At 46.6% G+C, this 18,303-nt stretch overlaps 1 long non-coding RNA gene across 1 annotated transcript in view; it reads right to left on the reverse strand.

Annotated features, from left to right (window-relative positions):
• Nucleotides 1–18,303, reverse strand: part of LOC144827266 (uncharacterized) — a 46,321-nt gene that overhangs the window by 16,094 nt on the left and 11,924 nt on the right. The window lies entirely within an intron of this gene.

The following is an 18,303-nucleotide window of genomic DNA, read 5'->3' on the forward strand; positions in this document are numbered from 1 at the left end:
ATCCGCTGCCCGGAGGCCCCGCTGAGCTCCCGGGGTCGATGGGCTTGGCTCCTCGCTGGCGGCGACGGTGCTGAGATCGTGCATTTGAAGTGTTCACAGTTGTCATCTGCGTTGCCTTTGCCTGGTGCCCCGGAGAAGTCGACCTCCGGGGTTCAGATACCCGCCCGGTCGCTCACTGAGGGGCGATGGAGCGGGCTGATAGTACACCGTCGCTGCACGCTATAATGGCCGCCATTGGGGAGCTCCACATACGAGTCACCGCCACCGTCCAGAGGATGGTTGTAACGGTTGATAACATCTGCCTGAGACCGGACCCCGACCCTTTGTTGGTTGTGAGCCAAGATGCCTTACCCGCGGAGCAAGCTCCGATTGCTACCGAGGACCCTGTGCGGACGTCGGACATCGAAATTGTTTGCGACCCCCAGATGGCAGCGAGTGAGCCCGAAACTATCAGATGTGTGTTTTGCCCTATGTCGATATCGCCCGAGATAGATGGGACTATTCCTGTACTTCACTGTGAGTTCTCTGATGACTGTCGGATTAATCCCTCGCCCCTTTTCTCTCCGAGTGATCAAAAACGCTTTGCTGACTTATTGCTGGTGGGCAGTGAACTTTGTTTGACTTTTGGACTTTGTAAACGTCTATCCTGGAATCACTCCTTTCATGTTGACTTTGAAACTTTTCTATTTCTGGATATCCTTGCTGTGATGGCGGTTCGAATGGACAGGGCTCGCATGAAGATTCGTAGCGGCCAGGGTTGACTTTTACCGTATGGGTTTGGAAAAAGACTTCATTTGACACGGGACTGTACCTCATGATTGCACGGGAGGGGGGTGGGGCTTTTTACGCGCTTCCCCCCTGTTGGATTTTACTTGTTGCGTTTTCTTATCCTGGAGACTTATGGGGTGAGTTGCGGCTGGCGGGGGGCAAAGGGGACCGGGAGGGCATGCTCGATATTCCCTCCTCCACTTTCTTCTCTCCTTCTTTTAGGTACAAGTTCTGGGGCGACAGGCACGCTGCTAGTGGGGATGGGCCGTAGCCATTGCAGAGGTGTAGGGTGGGGGGAACGGGGAGGGGTTTATTATTTTATATTAGTTTAGTTCTATGGCCTTTTTTTCTTCTTTCTTTCTTCTTTCACAAGAGACGGGTCGATTATCCTGTGTCCATTTTCCTATTTGTTGAGTGTCTAACTTGGTTTTTAATATCCTGTATCATGGGTGGGCTGGCTCTGTGGAGTACTGTTTTGTCGGATTGCTGCTATTTTTCCCTCGAAGTACATATCGTTGCCACGATTGCATCCGTCGGTAAAATGGTTGTCTACGCATTGTCTCCTTGCTCACCTATTGATGTATCGTTCTAAGAGTATGGCACCCGATTTATGTATATTCTCTTGTTTTTCTTCAATAAAAACCTTTAAAAAAAATGTACAAAAAAAGAATGTCAGAAAGTTCTGGAAATTTGTGCAGCTGGGTACAGCAAAAGACATAGGTGCAATGAACTGCGGGGTGGCAGAACATGCTTGAGCTGAATATCTTAAATCTATGGAGGAAGGCTGAAGCCCAAGCATATGAATTTACTACAATGGAGGGGGTGGATGAGGATCCTATGGCCACTATTAAAAACATCATATTGGCGCTGGTCTTGACTAGACCAGGTGATCTTCTGACTGTTATAGTCAAGACCAGACCCAATTGGTGGGCCGAATTTTCCCATCAGGTGTTTCAAGGAATGCTAGCCACAGGCCAGTTCCCAGACTAACTGGAAAGGGGCTATCATTAAACGTATACATAAGAGGAGTACAAAGGTTCCGAAGAATTACAGGCTAATCAACCTGCTGGATGTGGGTGAAAAACATTTTGCGAACATTATACAATGTAGTTTGAAGGAATGGGCAGAGTTAAATCATATTGCACCCCCAGAACAAAGGGGTTTTAGAGCATGCGACTCCACATTAGACCAGTTTCTGTTTATGGTCCCTAGCACAGAAGTCATTGAAGCAAGGAGGCAGTTTATACTGCTGATACATTGACTTCCGTGCAGCCTTCGATCAGGTGCAGGGCTCGAAAATTCCACTCGACCGCTCGCATAGTCGAGCTAAATTTAACCAGGTCGAACTGTTTTTAGGTCCCACTCACCATTTCTGGCGAGTAGGAAAACAAACCAACTTGGCCTGTCTGTGAAAACGGAGCAAATGTGACAAGATAACAAGATTTAAAGACATTTTTATTGCTCACAAAGTTATTGAGCAATAAAGATGCCTTTAAATCTTGTTATCTTGTCACATTTGCTCCGCTTCCAGAGACGGAAGTCAAGCAGGTTGCAGTTAGGTCGAGGACATTTTTTAAGGTACTAGTCCTGCAGGACTAGTACCATTTTGGGGATTTTTTCAAGCCCTGAGGTGCATCAGAATTGTCTGTGAGGGAACATTGGGAAAACAGAGCATTCAAAAGGACCTCTTGGTTTTGATTCAAGAACTACACTCACATAATTGGGCACAGGTAATTAGGGACACAGGGGTGCGGAGCTTGCTGGCGCCGAGAGTGGCCGCTTGAAGAGGGAACTCCGCACTTACACAATAATATCCTTAAACAATCCTGCATGGGCTTGAGGCAGAGGACCCCGTGCATTGTGGCATTTTGCAGCCAAGATGTTCTGCTGCCTATTGTGGTAGTTTGGCCATCCAAGTCGCGGTGAGTGAGGAAAGCGGCGTGATGCGCTGAGACGGGCGGCCCGCGCCGCATATCCCCCTGACCGGATTTTGTTGTCTGCTGGCCGGAGGCGCATCAGCGCTGGGCTACAACGGCATACCGCACTGGTCGGGCCTAACACAACAACCAAAGGTATCCCTGTGGCGGGCACTGGCATCGGCGTACATAGAGGGGAGTGCGTTGTCCTGTGCTGTGGCAGAGCGAGGGGTGGAAGAGCGACAACGTGGTGGCCTAATTGAAGTGGTTTCTGGAGGCCGTGACACGTGAGCAAGATCGGCAGGAAGGTGAGGCCGGAGCGACATCATCTCTATGCTAAGGTGCGCCCTGCAGTCCCCCTGTGCTTGGCAGGGTGCCTTGGAGTGCTGACTCCTGCTGTCGGCCCCTCCAGGAGTGACGCTGGAGGGTAGAACGGGCCGCCATTAGTGTTAGTACTGGCATCCAATAAAGTCACATGCGCATTGGTGGTCCTAGAACAACTCCCAATTTGGACCCTTGATTGTGATGATTGATGGCTGCAAAGATTAACGCTGCTGTGCACTTCGGCTGCTGGGGGCATTACTAAGGCATTAGCACCTTGATTGTTTTGCTGGGTGCCTGCTGCGCTTGTCACTGCTGAGCACTTCTGCTGCTGTGGACATAACTACTGCATTGCACCTGTGCGATCTGCTTCCTGATATTTTGCCGTATCCGAGTCCATAGCGCTTAGAGGCGGGGAGCTCACATTGGCAGGCGAGAGGAGAGTTCTGCTGGTGCTCTGGCTACGTGTTCACAGGCGAGCAGGGACCTGTGATAGCCCATTGTCCCCCTTCGATTGGTATATAACAGCTGCAGCGTACGTATCCACTGGTTGCTGGTGAGTTGTCATATCTGGAATTGGCGTGTTTGGTGGTGGCGGCAGGCAATGGGTCGCACAGACAAAACACAACAGAAGCTGTCCTTTGACCAGCGCAAGCCCAGAGAACGCGCGCAGTCAGCAGATGACAGAGGGCAGGAAGGTGAGCGGGGGAGTGACACGCCAGATGGCAACATCAAGGCTATGTTAACCTCTATGGAAAAGGGCCTGCAAAGCACGCTAACCGTATTATGAACAAAGATTGATTCACTTTCTTATCGTATGGACCAGATATCCGAAAGGCTCGACATACATGCTGAACGCATTGATATGACAGAAAGGCATATTTCAGAAGTGGAGGAGGCTCAGACGGAAACAGACACCAACCACAAACGCTTGGACAGGATGTTTCAAGTGTTGCAGGATAAGTCCGAAGACCTTGAAGCGAGGTCTAGACAATGTAACCTGCGAATTATTGGTCTACCGGAAACGACGCCTACCGGCAACATGGAGCAGTTCATTGAAAAATTATTGGTCACGCTTCTGGGCTCTGACACTTTCTCGCCCATGTTTGTGGTAGAACGTGCTCATCGCTCATTTGGCCCGTGCCCGGCGCCCCTCCAAGGCCAATAATAGTAAAGTTGTTAAAATATCACGACAGGGATGCGGCGTTACAAGTTGCACGGGAGAAAAGAACTTTGCATTACAAGGGGTCTACACTCGCCTTATTCCCGGACTTTACTATGAAGGTTCAGGAGGCGCTGCGCCAGTTTGTTCCACTCAAGAAGCAGTTATGAGACAGCAACATTGATTATGCAATGCTCTATCCGGCTCATCTACGCATCAATCACCAGGGCAGATAGCTCTTTTTTACAGATCGTAAGGCGCTGCAAAAGGCTCTTAAAGAGTGGACCAAGGGGCAGCGGCATAACCCGGGTAATGAGGCCCTGGCTGGAGCAGGTGGGGGTTCCATGGAGGAGCAAGACTGATATTAGACTGATCGCCGCACAGATAAGATGCATGATTTTGGGAGGGGAATGTAGTTTGCTGATATTATATTCTGCTCATTCCTGCCCCAGAGGCTTACTTCTTTAAAGACTGGTGGTGTTGCAGATTTGGTTGCTTTTTTTAGTTAGAAGGGAATGTTGTTTGCTAATACTCAATTTTGATCCTGCCTCCCCAGAGGCTTTATTCCTTAAAGCCTGGTGATGTTGCGGGCTTGGCTGCTTTCTTTATTTCACTGATACAATAGGGGCGGTGGTACGTATGCCTTTTGTTAATGTTTAAAATCTGATAGTGGGAGTGCAGAGGGTTGTCACTCATGGTCCAGTAGGGCGAGGAGACATAGCTGGCAACCTCCGCCTACGAGTGTTATCCACACTAGGGGTATTGTTGTTGTCGCTTCTTGGTGGGAGGGACTGTTGTTTTCTGACACGAAGTTGCGCAATGTTTGTTTTGTTACAGGAGGATTCATGGATCTATATTCGTTAGGTCCTGGTTGGGGGGGCCTTGATGTGGGAGGGGGTTCGGGGGTTGTTAGGACTCAGATGTTGTATTGCACATGCTATTGGACGATCGTACTTGATAGACAGCACCGCAATGCCACACACGGTTGAGACATGGTGACACTGACTGACCCCAAATTGCAAACAGATGGAGACGGTAAAAAATTTAAACTGGACACACTCAGAGCACTCACATGGAATGTGAGAGGACTGAACGGCCACAGAAAAGTACGTAGGGTCCTCTCTTACCTGACGAGGCATAATATAGATGTCGCCCTAAGGCAAGAAACTCACCTCACACCTAATTCCCCCCTGTTACGCTGCAGGGGCTTGCATGGAAGTATACATGCCGCAGACTTCACCACTCACGCGCGGGGCTTGCTAACATGGGTCAACCCTAAGGCTACACTTACAATCGATCCATTGTTCACTGACACCGAAGGTAGATATGTAATTACTAGTGTCGGGGGAAGGGCATGGATTTACGCATTGTTAACATATACGGCCCTAATTATGATAACCCTGAGTTTTTTTAAAACACTGGTAAATAGAATGGGTAGTTATTCTGAAGGGTGCCAGCTATGGGGGGGGGGGTGAGACTTCAATATGGTTCCGAATCCCAATTTAGACAGATCGAGGGGTCCTGTGAGACATATTACTGCTGCTGCTAGCGAGGTTGAATGTGCGTTAATTAGGTTTGACTTGGCGCATGCAACATTCGCAAGCGGGAGGTTATACACACTACTCAGCATATCATAACTTACATACACGCATAGACTATTGGCTTGCGGCATGGCCTCTTTGTGACAGAATCCGCCTGTCAGGTACTTCCACGTACGCTTTCTGATCACTCACCAATCCTACTGGTTCTGGACATACCTACCAGGCTTATATCCCTATTTACCTGCCGATTTCCCCCATATTCATTGCTGGACGCAGCTTTCAAGGAAGAACTAGCAGAAGCTATAGAGACCTTTTTTAAGAAGAATGTGGGCTCGGTGGATGATTTCCAGGTAGTCTGGGATGGTTTTAAAGTTTATATTAGAGGGCTCACCATATCCAAACACTCAGGGGTGCTCCACTCTATCCGTAAACGCCTAACAGACTTAGAGGCACAAATCAAAGCTTTAGAGCGATGTTTACTGATCAACTCAGACAACTTGACTAGGGGGAAGCTCGCTGAGCTGCTCGGAGAATACCATACTGCTGCTGACGATGAAATTAAACACCTGGGTAAATATGCTATGGCGCGAATATATGGTAAGGGTGAGAGACCGGGGTCAGTTTTAGCACAACTACTTAAGAATCGTAGAGTTACGCAGTAAACCGTCGGAGTCAGGTCAGTTGAGGGCGAGCTTCTAACTGAGGTTTCAGAAGTAGCAGAGACATTCAATCAATATTATACTGAGCCATATGCATCTAAGAACACCGCAACTAAGGAAGATATAATAGATTACTTGGCACACATAAAACTCCTTTGGTTATCCAATATACATAGGGAATTTCTCATGAGACACCATAGAGAGAGACATAATCACTCTAGCTTTAACTAGTATGAGGGCAGGAATCGCTCCGGGGTCTGATGGCTTCACTGTTACCTTCTACAGGGCGTTTATAGATTTGCTGCTTCCACATTTGTCTACGTTGTTTGACGACGTGTGTTACAGGGCATATGCCACCCTCCATGTGTGAGGCAGTGATTGTAGCTCTTCTCAAACCTGGTAAAACATCGGAGGATTGTGCATCGTACCGTCCCTTGTCCCTCCTTAATGTAGACACGAAGATATTCGCGAAAATCCTAGCTAATCGCCTTGTCTCCTTAGTCCCATTCTTGGTTACGCCGGAGCAAGCGGGCTTTGTTCCCGGCCGCAATTTAACCTACAATATACGTATGGTCTTTGGTACCCTACAACATATCAAGCCTGATACACCAGCAGTGGCGGTCTTCTTGGACGTAGAGAAGGCGTTTGATTTGGTGGAATGGCCATTCATGACACATGTATTGACCAGGATGGGAGTCAGTCCAGTCTTCCTTTAACTAGTGGGCACACTTTACAGCAAGCCCACTGGCCGTATAAAAATAGGTAATATAGTTACGGACTCCATCACCATATCACGGGGTACAAGGCAGGGCTGCCCATTATCTCCACTACCCTAGGCTATAGTGGCGGAACCACTTGCATGTGCACTGCTGGAGTATCATGGGAACCGAGGTATATGTTTTCCACGATACAAAATTATAGTATCCACATATGCTGATGAGTCACTCCTGTACATCAGACACCCTGAATCTAACCTTTCGGCAATTTTACAGGAGGTGGTGAGGTTTGGAGGACTCTCTGGGCTACATGTTAATTGGCAGAAGTCCATTATTTTTCCTCTTAAACCTACCACCCCTCAATTTAAACTAGACTATCCCCTACAGTGGTCTACAGAAGCTGTTAGATACTTGGGTATTAAAATACACACAGACTCTGACATCGTATTTAGGGAAAATTACGGGACAGCCTTTAGCAAACTGGAAGATGAAGTGGAAAAGTGGATAAAGCTGCCGCTGTCTCTTCTTGGTAGAATATCTATCATGAAAATGATAGTCCTACCGCGACTTCTATTTTTATTCACTAATATACCGATGGTGCTCCCACAAACCTTTTTTGACCGACTCACTTCACTGATGGTCAGACTGGCATGGGCTGGTAAGCAGCCGAGGGTGAGGTGGACGGTATTGGTGCTTCCTTACTCTATCGGTGGTTTGGCCGCACCGGATTTTGATTTATATTATAGAGCTGCAAAGTGTGCACATGCGTACTATTGGATGCATGGCTCCCCAGATATACCACACTTACGCATAGAATCGGAAGTGGCAGCTCCGCTCCCGCTCCCTGCGTTGCTGTTTCAAGCAGCTGACCACAGGACATGTATATTGGACTCTATTAATTCCACGACACATGCTTGGCAATACCTACTGAAATTACAGGCTGGTGCGATTCTTTATTACCCAGCAGCGAAGCTAGACTGGTGCATGTGGCTGCATCCATGTAGGGAGAGAGGTGTCACGCAGGCGCTACATGCTCTAGGTATACGCACGGTTGGGGAGCTGTTTGATGATGGGGTTGCTAGAGTTTGGGAGGACTTCAGTACTGCGGAACCGACACCTACTATATTGACAAGATACCAAATTCATAGAATGAGACACACACTTAGAGAGCTATAAGGGGAAGAATATCTTGAACCGCCGGAATTGTTGGCCTTAACGCTAGTTATACGCGCGAAATCCCCAAAGCGCATTGTTGCGACCATTTATAATGCATCCATGTCATATAGGGCGAACCACTACACTAAAGCACACTTAGCATGGCAGCAGGATCTGAGTATACACGACAATATGTGGTCCTATTGCATGAAGCGTATCTCACTTAATGGAATGCCTGATACATTTCAAATACCTCAACAGGGTGTATTATACACCGGAGAGGCTACAAAGATATGGGTTGCGGGACAGTGCGCGTTGTGATAGATGCAGTACGTACTTGGCGGACTTCCTCCACTTAGCCTTGACTTGTCCAGGTATAGCCGCCTTTTGGGCTGCAGTCTTCAAGGAAATTGGTCAGATCACGCAGCTGACTCTCGACCCTGAGCTGTTAAGCCTAAGTGGCAAAATTTGCTGGGAACCTGAGGAGGGGAAATATTTGAAACGCTTACTGCCCCTGCCAAGGTCCGTAAAGATCTAGGCAGTAAGATTAGAAACAGGTTTGACATCATGGAGTTACCTGGCACAGGCAGCAGTAGTTATATTGTGGCAATGGCTGAAGGCTGGAAAAGGACAAAAGGTATCACTGTGGTACAAAAAAGGAGCTAATGCGGGGGAGTGGCTTGGCACGTCAAGATGGCGGTCGCACTTCAAGAGTGCTCCTGGACCCCTCCGTTATCCGCCCAAGATCCGCCTGTCCTTACCCTCATCCCGCTGCCATCTACTTGCTGCACCGGCGGGCACTGAAATTCCAGCCGCAGAGCGCCCCGTGATGCTGCAAAATCGTTATACACACTGGCGCGGTGCTCTCCCAGCAAGATGGCGGCCTCCGTCCCTTGACTCGTGGCACCTGCATCACCAGCAGTTTGGACCAGAACCTCCCTGTCGTGACCGGGATGATTAAGAGACCTGCCGCACCCAGACGCAGTACCTGCCCCAGGTGCGGCGTGGATCCCTTCACCCAACTGCAGATTGGCCGTCGCTGGAGGCCCGCCTGGGGATCCCTCTTCCGGTTGGCCCTGCTTCCACCGCGGCAGCCTGTTGCCGGCTCCTCGCGGCCTTACTTCTGGAGTGGGAGTCGGTCTCCCTGGTGCCTGGTTCTGGGTGCTTGCGGTGCTTGTGGCTCCGTGTAGAGGGCAGAGACGTCAGCCGCCATTTTGGGCATTTCGGCAGCCGTTTCAGGCAGCGGCGAGGAGGATGCTCTTCCACCTCCTGAGAGTTGCCCCCGGATCAACCGTGCGGAGGCCTGGACTGCCTGCTGATGGGGAGGGAAAATCGGCTGCTCAGTCACACAGCGTTGGGCCTGGGCCCCCTCCACCACCCCCCTCTCTTTGTGCTGGCCAGCGGTGTTGCACAGGCCCTGCTGAATCCCGCGGCTTGCATTTCTGCCGTGGAGCTTGGGGTTCTCGGGAGCGCCTCCGGCGCATGAGGTCACCTGAGAAGGGAGTGGACTAGCCGCAGGCATCGAGCGGCGTGTGGGGCCTTGGAGAGGGCCCCCTCCACGACTCCCGCCTCTGCCTCCTACAGCAGCCTGCAGATCCAGAGAGGCGGCTGGCGCTGCACTGGCTTGATCCTTCGAGCCGGCTCTCTCTAGTGATGGCCTATTTCTGCCTGGCCTGGAGCGCTCTGAGCGGCCTGGTAGGGCCGGCCTGCCGCACGCTCCGGAGTTGCGTCTGAGCCGTGGGTGCACCTGGACACACGACCGACCGCCAGCTCTGTGGCTGCGTTCCGGGGGGGTCGCTTTCAAGCACCAGCTGGGTGCTGCGACACTGGTGGTGTCCTGAAGAGCTGTCTGGACAGCGACGGTGGGAGGCGTGTGTTCCCTAAACCTTCCCCGGCCCAACCTGAGAGAGCCCGGGACAGTGTCACAGAAGCCCACACTGGTTCTAGGCCCCCATCCCGCGAAGGGCCTGCACGCGGAGATTGGCGGCAGGGCCTGGGCGCCTGGGACCTGGCTGAAGACTGCTGCAGAGGTGAGGAGTAGGGGTGTCTGCTGGAGCTGGGCTGCTGCTGTGCCTCTCCTTGGCCCTGGGAGGTAGGGGATTCGGCTGTCGCTCAGGCGACAGAGGGGATCAATCTCCTGTGCGGGCCCCACCCACCCCATGCGCGATCTGAGGTCTGAGAACCGCCCCACTCCCTGCTTGGCTGGCTGAGGGGGCCCTGGTCTGAGGGCCACGGAGTGGGGGGAGCCCCCTGGCACATCGGTGAGGAGCAGAAGATGCCTCAGCTGCCATTTCGGGCAGCGGTGGCCCCCCTCTGCGGTTGGATCCCCTCTTGAGGACAGCTACGGGCCAACGAGCGAAATCGACTAGGAACCCTGTGATGTATTTACTATGGGTACTGTATCGATCCCCCTATTTCTGACCCTTGTCTGGTTAATAATTAACTAGCAGCCATTCAACTGCACAAAAACCCGTTATCTGATTAGCCATACAACGGCACAGAAGCCCGTTATCTGATTAGGTCATAGCGCATGCCATCTCATTAGGCAAGCACTATTTCTCCAGCCCCCTAATAGGCATACGGAGTTCTCAAAACAAATCAAACCTACAGCGACCTGGGAAATCCCCGCAGTCATTGTTTTGATTTAGCCGAGAACTTCAGTAAAGAATGTGCGAACGACCAGTTCTAATGACATCCTTATTGACGTATTTATGTCCATCCTTACGTCAATCTCGGCACCTTTCAGGTATAAATAATACCGACATTGCCTTAGGCAAACACACAAGGTGGTGACAAGATTGGAGCAGCGAGACTTGCCGAGGAGCCCAGCTGACAGCGAAGCCCACAGACGCTGCCCCTCCTTTCTGACGCGCTGAGAAAGAGACGCTGCCTTTTCTCCTGCCGAGAAATCCAGCTCTGGCGCTTCCAGCCGCCCTTGCAGGCAGCTGGGATATCAAGCCCTGAGATAGAGATACCAGCCCTCCAGCCTTCTAAATCCCAGGTACTGAAGTGAATAACCCCTTGCAGAGAATTCTTGAAGCAGACCCTTGGCAAAGCAAACGTAACTTAAACTGCTACTTATCTACTCCCGCCCACGTATTAGGCTTAGGTCAGGTACATTGGGGTAGGCGTAGTTAGAAGCACCAGTTGAGTACGATTAGTCAATGTATATATGTATGTATCTATTTTATCAATTTTAAGTATCATATGGCTAAGAAACCATATCAATGCTTTTACAGTATTATTTTATAATTCTGTTTTTACTGTATGCACTCTACTTAACAATAAGTATTGCAATAATAGCGATTCATTTCTCTTGTATGAGAAAAGAGACTGATCAATAAATAACATCTTTTATTGAACACGCCCGTCTCTTCCTTTTCTCTACAATCTGGTGAAACTAAGAATTCACTGAACTGACTGAGTAAAATAAGTTGTCTTTTGTTTTCACACGACTCTAGAGATACACTCTTGATTAGGGGAGAGCAAAGTGGTCATGTTCTATGGTTGTCAGAAACTAAATCCCTTCTTGTCTGTCCAGGGAGGTTAAACTCCTCCTTGTCTATTCGAGAAAGTTTCTAGTGAACTCTGAGCTAGCTGGCATACACTAAACTTTAAGTCTAATATCGTCAGTAGAAGACCTAGTTAACCTCTGTCCTACGTCTATACTATTGAAGATATTATTCCAATGCGCAGAGCCTATTGGGATAATAGGAACTACACTACATGGCGCCCAACGGTTTGGATAGGCGATAAATCTAACGTAAGACATTAGAGTAACTCAGTCGTGCTTTTTCACACAGACCCCTTTTTCCCCATAATACTCCAAAGACGTCTGAGGTGGGTGAAAGGTTATATCCGCCAAACTTCGTAGGAGGAGACTCCTAAGTATGGTTCTTGGTTTATTCAACGTTGAAGGATACACTGTTCCAAAATATTGTGCATCTAATCTTTGTTTCCATAGAAACCTGATCTGCAAATAAACAAAATAACCTTCCTGACAGTAGAATGTCAGAAACTGAAGAAGAAAGGGAGACAGCTAGAATAGCAGCTCAACTCCTAGTGGATGACAATAGTGTCGTACACCAAGACCCGGATGCAATACTCATCCCGGTCAACATAAGAAAATCTATAACTTTAAAACTTATAGAAAATGGGCTGACACCGAGAGGTGGTACAGTCATATTCGTAATTGAGGCACACGAATATCGGCAGACAGAGGTATTCTATTCATGGATAAACTTTCCAGCAGCAAACGCTGTAACAAAGGACTTCCACTATTATAAAATAGAGGAACCTCCTAATGAGTACACTCCTTTCGAGGAGGTGGAAATACCACTCAAATACCAAGAGCACCTGCTCTGGTTTAATGGCGCCCTAAAACATAATAATCACATCACCAGGCTCGGTCCACTAGGTAGACCAGGAGCAACGTGGCCGGTCCTAGCCGGATACACACCACATCCAGACTCTGAAGAAATGCCTGCACCAGATCTTTTAGCACAGCTAAAACAATTAATTAAAATACATAGACAATTAGTCCAATATGTAATGCGGACTTCAACAGTCCAACCATCGATTAAAATTCCACAGCTGATCCCTCATCAGGGGAACACAAATAAAATTACACCACAGAACATACAGTCCTGTCTAGGTAAAGTACCCGCAAAACGGGAACAAATTCCATTCTGGTTAGCACAAAAAATCACTCAAATAAAGGCAGTGTTCCCTGATACCACCTCTGTTGAGAAACACAGAATTCTGACTATCTGTCTTCCAATGGGAATCGCACCACATGTGGAGGACTGTGACACTTGGGGTACAGTCTTTGCTTCCATTTACACAAAAACACATGGTGTCCCATCCATGTCAGTAATACCAGATGTGCTAAAACAAATTCAAGATGAATACAGTCCAGAACCTGCTTTAACTCTTGGTATGAAACTACTAAAAGACTTCAAGCAGGTCTCGGCAATATTATTAGCCAATATAAAGGGAGAAGCAGCAAATGTGGCGATCCGCCAGAGGTTGAAAGAGACAAATATAGCAGATCAACCATTTGAAATTGCCAGAATCATAGAAAAATCCTATGAAGAACTAGGAAGAGATAGTTTGGGTGGAATACCTTTAAAACTTATTGAAAGTCCTGAAAAGGTGTTTATTAAAAATAATCTAAACGATCAAAAGAAGAGCTGGGATGGAAAAAAACAATCCACTCCCAAAGAAAAAAGATTCCAGTCCAGAGGAAGGTCTCCTCAGCGGAGAGAAAGATCTCCGGACCAAGGACGCAAGTCTCCCCAAAGGGAGCCCTTTGTGAAAAAATACAACCTTAGAAATAGGGATAATATAAAAAAACCTGATAGATATCAAGATATTGATACACGTCCCTCTCAATCTTTTCAGACTTCCTCGCAGAAATCGGAAAGAAGAGGACGATCAGAACACAGGGAAGAGCACGTCAAGTCCAAAGACAAGGAACCTGCTCATCAAAATATAAAATTACAGTTTCCAAAAAAGAAGGTAGCCAGTATTAAAGTAATCAACCATGCCGAGAATACTGAGGACACAGCTGAGAAACGGAGAATGGGCTCAGACAATGCTAGACAGCGCAGCAGAAGTGAGCATAGCTCGCAAGATCCTTATGACTCATCTGGAGACAGTGGACACGAATGAATACATTCAGGTGGAAACTGCAGATACCGGAGTTAGCAAACCTCATAAAATATATGAAATAACATTGCGTATAGAGGGGGATAAGACTAGGAAAATAAGGGGTCTTTTTGGGATAATCTCTCCAAGGGCTATGACATCCTTCTAGCTGAAAGAGACTGGCCACCAGAGTTTGTCAGGGAGTGCCCTCATGGCGAAGAAATAATTATGCCTGCCTTCTCAAATCATATTCCAATTCATAAAAAATATACACTTGCAAGAAAGTGGGCAGTAGCCCAAGCTCCTGCATTATATAAAAACCATGTGGGATGGGATGAGGACTCTCCTCCTCACAAAATACAGTTAAAATCACAACCTACTGCACAAAGGCAGTACCCAATTAAGCAAGAAGCTAAAAAACGGGTAAAAGAGATCCTAGATCAACTTGAATACCAGGGGGTGATTGAAACTTGCACCTCACAAATGAATAATCCTTTGTTTCCTGTCTCCAAACCAGATAATTCATATCGTCTTGTTTTGGACTACAGACACCTTAACTCATGTTGCAAAACCTTTGCAGTACAAAACTCGCATAGTGCTGCACTAATGAATAACATAGTGCGCAAAAAATACAAAACAACATTAGACATCTCTAATGGATTCTTCTGTCAAAATATAGCACCAGAGAGCAGATATTTGACCGCGTTCTCAATAAATGGCGCGCAAAAACAATTCTGCCGTTTGCCCCAGGGGTTCAAGAACAGCCCAGGATTATTCTCAGCAAGAGTAACAGAGTTACTACAAATATATGATGATGAGGCATTATCTTATGTCGATGACATCTATCTAACAGATGATGACTTGGATACTCACTTGAAGAGAGTGAACACCATAATACTTGGGTTCGCAGCAGAGGGTTACAAATTCAACTTTAAAAAGTCAAGAATTGCCCATCTAACTGTCCTGTTTTTAGGATATGAACTATCAAGTGAAGGCAAAAGCCTGGCTGACAATTTCCTAGAGAAATGTGCTGTAATCCAAGCACCTAGAACACTAAAAAACTTACAATCAATTCTAGGTTTCCTAAATTTCGGAAGAACTTACATTATAAATTATGCAGAGAGAGTTAAACCTCTCTATGATCTTATAAAACCAGATTTTAAAAGAATCAATTGGACTCAAAAACACACAGAAATTTTGAGATCTTTACAAACAGAATTGTTAGTTAAAACAAAATTACAAACACGTGATAACACACGCAACCTTGTGATTCGAGTCATCCCAGGAAGATGCGGATTCACGTACCTAACCTCTAATGAGGGAGAGAAGGTACCAATTGCATACAAATCACATTTGTACACAGAAGCTGAAAAAAGGTTCAGCATTAAGGAAAACATTGTTCATGCGGTTCAAACAGCTGTAGCAAAAGAAAAATACCAAGCCGACGATAGACAGGTTACAGTCAGAACAGCAGAATCAGCTTTTGAGGCATTAACAACACCATGTAATTTACCGACAACGGCACTGAATCCAGAATGGATACGATGGGTAAATTCTGTTGCTACAGACAAAGTAAAATACTATTTTGACCCGGAAATGAAAGAATTAAAATATCTAGAATATGAGAGAGAATACCCTCTGCCAATCGACATTCTGCCTTTACGACAGTACGCCTGTGTAATATATACAGACGGTCATGCTCAACCCTCAGTTTGGGGAGAGCTGGCTTACAACGCCACATGCGAAATTGTAAAAGACGTGTGGCGCGGAGGTAAATTGAGACCTCTATTTACAAAAACACACTCAGTGGAAAATAATTCAGAACAACAAACTGAAATAATAGCGTTAAAAATGGCGCTAGATAATGCAGATCGCGAATTCCCGACACTTATAGTGTGCGATTCGTATTACTGCGTCAAATCATACAATAACGATTTACAGAAATGGATTCAAAATGGTTACAAAGATGACACAGGTGCAACAATAAAGCAAAAAGTGCTTTGGGAACAAGTAGTTCTTTTACAGAAAGAACTACCAAAAACTCACGTGATACATTCACTGAGTCATCGGCGTGATGGCGTTCACGTTGCAGGGAATTCATTGGCTGAGACATCCACAGCGGTAGCAACTAAATCGGCTTCCGTAGCTACAAAGAAGCGTGCAGTAAAATACATTGACGGTGAAACTGTGCTGGCAGTAAAAACGTCATCAAAAGGCGACTGCTCAGCGCTACCGATCAATTACCCACTCATTTATACATACATAATCGATGCAAACTCAGTCCCTTTTGCACGAATCCCTGGAGTGGGGGATAGAGTAATTCCAAACACGGACAAGAGAGTCTTGTTAATAGTAGACGCACATATTGGCGAGGGTCTAAGACATCGCACAATTAAAAATTCTCTAGCAGAATTACAAACAACATACTGGTGGCCAGGAATGAGTCTGGACCAACACCTATTCGCGAGGAACTGTCCAAACTGCAACAGAGATCGCAGTGGTGAACGAAACGGTATATTCCCACGGCTTTTCGCTCAATAAGGAATAGGCTACCAACATAAACACACCCAGTATGAATAATGCGTCATATTAACATGTAGAGACTATTTTCACTTATAATGTAGACCCCAACTTTCGGCTGACGTCGGAACTGTTATACAAAGATTTGCGAGTCTATAATGGCATATACGCTAGAAGCATGTTACGTTCTGACCAAAATCTTTCCTTTAGCTCTAAAACAGCTTATGGGGGGTGCCTGGCCAGAAAAAACATTGCATTGCGGGACTCTTCTCACTTCCTTCCTGAGGGAAACGGGATGGTGTAAAGAAAAAACCAAGGCATAAAGCAATCTATAACAGCAAAGGTATTAGGTTCAGGAGCTGGGTGGGTCAAACATTTAATAAGTGTCCAACGTAGTCTTAATAACCGGCCAAGAAATTCTCTGAAAGGACTCAGTCCATACGAACTATTGTTCGGGACTAGAATGTTGATCCAGGACCTTGATAGTCAGACTTCAGTGGTTAAAGATAAATGGTTTGATATCAAAGATCGTTTGGCTATTTTACAGGACTTAAATGAAACAAGAAAAGACCTGAGCAACATAAAGTTGAAACAGCAGCCAACAACCACTGAAGAAAAACCACCTGTCCCAGCAAGGCCTGTCTGGATTCCAAAAGTCGGGGATCTGGTCAGAGAGAAGATCGCGGTAAAGAAGGAATTTGGGCCTTCTTACAGAAAAGCAGTTCCTGTCTTGTCTATCAACGGGACAAGATCAGTAGTACTACTGCCCCTTGCTGGTAAAAAGGAGAACCGAGTCATATCCATCGACCTGGTTAAACCACAATCATGTGGCCGATAACAAATAGTAGGCCAAGTGGACTCCCAAGAAGTAGCAGAACACCAAAGTTTGCTACATCCACAGAGGTTCAAACTGAAAGACTGATCACATTTGAAAAATCTACAGTGAAACAACAAGGACTATGCAATAAAGCAATGGAACTTAAACCTCTTAAACCCCAAATCAAAGCTTTTCATCAAGAAACACCAACCTACGATGATGTAACTACAGACTTTTCTAATGAAACAAAGCAAAATTCAAAAGCAAAAAGTAATCCAGAAGCAATTGGAACAATTGACAGAACGGCATCCGGCTACTTCATCAACTTCGATGATTTTTCTGAAGATCCAAGTGAACCAGAAGTACAGCCATCAACAAAAACTTTTAAAGACAAAGCAAAGGAACTTTTTCATCAACTAAAGGGAACCTATCTGACTTCTCCATGGATTGAAATTTGGGTGACATTAGGTGCATTTGTCCTCATACTTTGGCTCATCATGGTACTATGCTTGGGACATTTCATTGAGGGAAAATATGCTAAAATGGACACAGCAAGCCAGAAAATCAACTTGGTCCTTAAACCACACACATCGTCACATGTCGAGAAAAGAGAACTTTCTTCAGTGAACTTCACAGCCAATCCTATACCAGGCGGTGTAGCATGGGACAATACTGATTATGAAATCTATGGCCCGGTTGAAATCCTGAAGTATCCACATCAATTTAAGATCTCGTTAAGTGACTTTGTAAAACCAAGCACATTTGCTGATGATTGGGACTTTGAAAGTATTAATGATATGTCTGACCTAGTAATGTCTGCTAAATTTACAGAACATGATTATTTGCAGGGTTCGTCTAATTATGATCAAATGTTCTGCTACAACCACTATGGTAACCATTATCTCCATAAATCTGCACAACCTAGAAATGTTTTAAATTATAACCAATGGGAACATTGTGCTACTCCTCCAAAGGGTAGTTCTAAAACATTTTATGATAAATATTCATATTTTTCAGGGTTTAACACAAGTAATGCAGAAACATTTTATTTCAAATTGTCGAATAAGACAGGTATGAAG

Source organism: Lissotriton helveticus, chromosome 4_1, assembly GCF_964261635.1.
Source record: "Lissotriton helveticus chromosome 4_1, aLisHel1.1, whole genome shotgun sequence".
In the NCBI taxonomy this organism is placed as follows: domain Eukaryota; kingdom Metazoa; phylum Chordata; class Amphibia; order Caudata; family Salamandridae; genus Lissotriton; species Lissotriton helveticus.